The sequence below is a fragment of the Corvus moneduloides genome, chromosome 3 (genome assembly GCF_009650955.1).
Source record: "Corvus moneduloides isolate bCorMon1 chromosome 3, bCorMon1.pri, whole genome shotgun sequence".
Taxonomy (NCBI): Eukaryota; Metazoa; Chordata; class Aves; order Passeriformes; family Corvidae; genus Corvus; species Corvus moneduloides.
The window spans coordinates 38,006,324-38,008,942 of NC_045478.1; the positions used below are offsets into that span (position 1 = coordinate 38,006,324).

Consider the following 2,619-nt stretch of genomic DNA (forward strand, 5'->3'; position numbering starts at 1 on the left):
TAATATTTCTATCCTGAAGTTGGGAATCCTGCCTTCAGAGGACACTACATTTATTTTAGACTATGTCATACCCCTAATCCCCAACAAGAACAGAATTATTATTCCTTATTTGAGATTTTAAGACAGTATTTACATAAGAGTTGTACAACGCAGAAATTCAGAAACTGATCTTAGTATCTTATTGTAGTAACAGCCTTCCTCCAACAGTAAAAACACAAACTTAAGTTCTGGGTCGTAACAAATCTCCTCTTTAAAAACTGGAAAGAAAAAAAAGTACAGTTGCATGTCCTATATGAAACCTTTCAAACAAAAATGAGTATTAAAACAAGAGTATAATTTAAAAAGCTGTGTATTGGAGTGTTTATAAACCAGAAGTGTTAAGCAGCAGCAGTTTCCGGTTTCTTATTAAATTCAACTAGACTTCAAATTTAGGAACACATTACAAACCAATGTGGAACTATACTACTTATGCACCTTTGCAGGTGTTTTAGTAAAGAAAGCCTCCTATGAGAATAAACAGAGGCAGCACATTATATTAAGTCAAAACTTGCCTTCAACATGCCAAAAAGAACTGTGTCACATGTTCATTTGTCACCAAAGCACCCCCTAAGGAATGCATTATTGCTGTAGAACATTTCAAGTTTACCAACACCCAAGTGCAACCAAACTGATGTCGTATATATGCACTTGCCCATTCTCACCAGTATTTCCACTTAATGGTTCTTCTTTAAACAATCAAATTTAAAGCTTTGAAAAATAACAGTTTTTTGATTTTAGGTTTTTTTTTCACAACATTAACCACCACATGCAATTTAGTTTTCTGATAATTTTTCTAAAAAACTGCACCAATATCAGAACAGTGCAAATCATATTTAATTGTAAAAGTTATAATGGCTTGAGTTCATAATTAGAGGGAACACTGTCAGGATCTTGGTATTTTGCTCATTCACCATTGCTTGCGTTTCATTAAAAATTTTCCTGTCAATTTTGCCTCTTTTTTTTTTTTTTTTTAAATAGTCGTGCCCCATGCTTTTATCAGAGCTGAAATTAGGGATATAATCCACAATTTCAACACACATAGTGCCTTAGTTCCAGTGTTTTTATGCACTTCCATCTACTGTTACAATTCCATAAACGTATTATCCCCCGCAACATGTTTCCAGACTAAGAACTAGTCACTAGCACTTGTGATCCAACAAGTGTTTTAAGTTTTTCAGCAATGGAGAGATCTCAAGATTAAGAAATCTGAGGACTTTCCCTCTCCTACAGCCCCCAGTGTTTCATTTTATATCAAGTTCAGAATTGGTTTCCACATCTTGACAGTGTTCCTTATAAAACCGTATGACAGTAAAAGTGCCAGTAGGCATGGCAACCTCTTTGAAGGGAGCATTTAAACTCCTTGGCACTGGGAATGCCAGCACCAAGGATTACATTGAAATTCAAAATTATTCTTAAGGCTACAATTAAAAAACCCACTTTCCATAAGCCTAATTTCTCTAAATAGATTTGAAAATTCAGAAGCTAATGCAACTGTTAAGTTTTACGTTCAAATTTGAGGAAGAAATTTTCTTTTCTTTAGCAAGGGCAGTATATGAAACTCTGGTAGCAAATGTCGCTTAGGCATTGACTACTCATTTCATCATCGTTCACTTACTTTGTCTTAAAGTTCAAAACTGGCAAGGCACATTTACATATTCCAATGAATACTTGACAATTTTTTAATTACACTTTATGTCCCAGCTATCCCAGTAATTGACATACAACATACTAAAATGGTTTATTAAGATAACAAAAAAAAAAAAAATCAATTAATGTGAAAACATACAGGCTATTGGCAACCACTATTCTAAAAATTATGTAAATACAAGTAAACATACTGAAATGTGTGCGATTCTAAGTTTTTAACCAGAAGATCTCTGTACTAACACACATTTATATTAATGACACATAAAAAAAATAAAAACTTTATTACAAAAATAAGTTACACTCGCCTCCAGCTTACAGTATAAAACAATTTTATTTGCAGGAATGCAAAATGATTGTTTGCCATGAGCATTTTCAACATATGACATGTCTAATTTTGTTAAAATTTGCATTTACTGGGGGAACTGGTGTGTATAAAACCTTAATTAGGTATAAGCTTCAATTTTCATTGTGGTGCCTATGGGTATGTAGTATAACTGCAGTATCCCTTTGTGCAGGGGGTTAAGGGAACTCTTTATGCCAAGTCCAAAGTAAGTCATAATTTTATCTATCTTTACCTATATGAAGCTGGACTTGGCAAGGTTCTGGTTTTATTTAGTCTTTTTTTAAGGGTGGTTCAATAGAGGATGCTTCACCACTGAACACTCACTGTCATCAAGGTGCTTTAGAAAATTAAAAACATAGCACAAATGATTGTACTCTACTCTACTCTACAGGTTATCATGATCTGCGTAAGAGAAATGGAAAGCTGATCCACATGTTTTTACAGTGATCAGCAATAAGAAATGCACTAATGAAAACATACCTTTTACCTAAAAAGCTAAACTACAGCCATATACTATTCTATGATTTATGAAAAACTTCAAAATATCCAAATGTCAGGCTTCACTGTACAGTTGTCAGTTTTAGTCTGAC

The 2,619-nt window shown here is 33.5% G+C and overlaps 1 protein-coding gene across 4 annotated transcripts in view; it reads right to left on the minus strand.

Moving 5' to 3' along the window:
• Positions 1–2,619, minus strand: part of SYNCRIP (synaptotagmin binding cytoplasmic RNA interacting protein) — a 26,956-nt gene continuing 24,337 nt past the window's right edge. For all 4 annotated transcript variants that reach the window (XM_032104996.1, XM_032104995.1, XM_032104998.1 and 1 more), the window contains exon 12: positions 1–2,619. This exon is cut by the window's right edge. The gene's annotated coding sequence lies outside the window, so the exon portion shown is untranslated.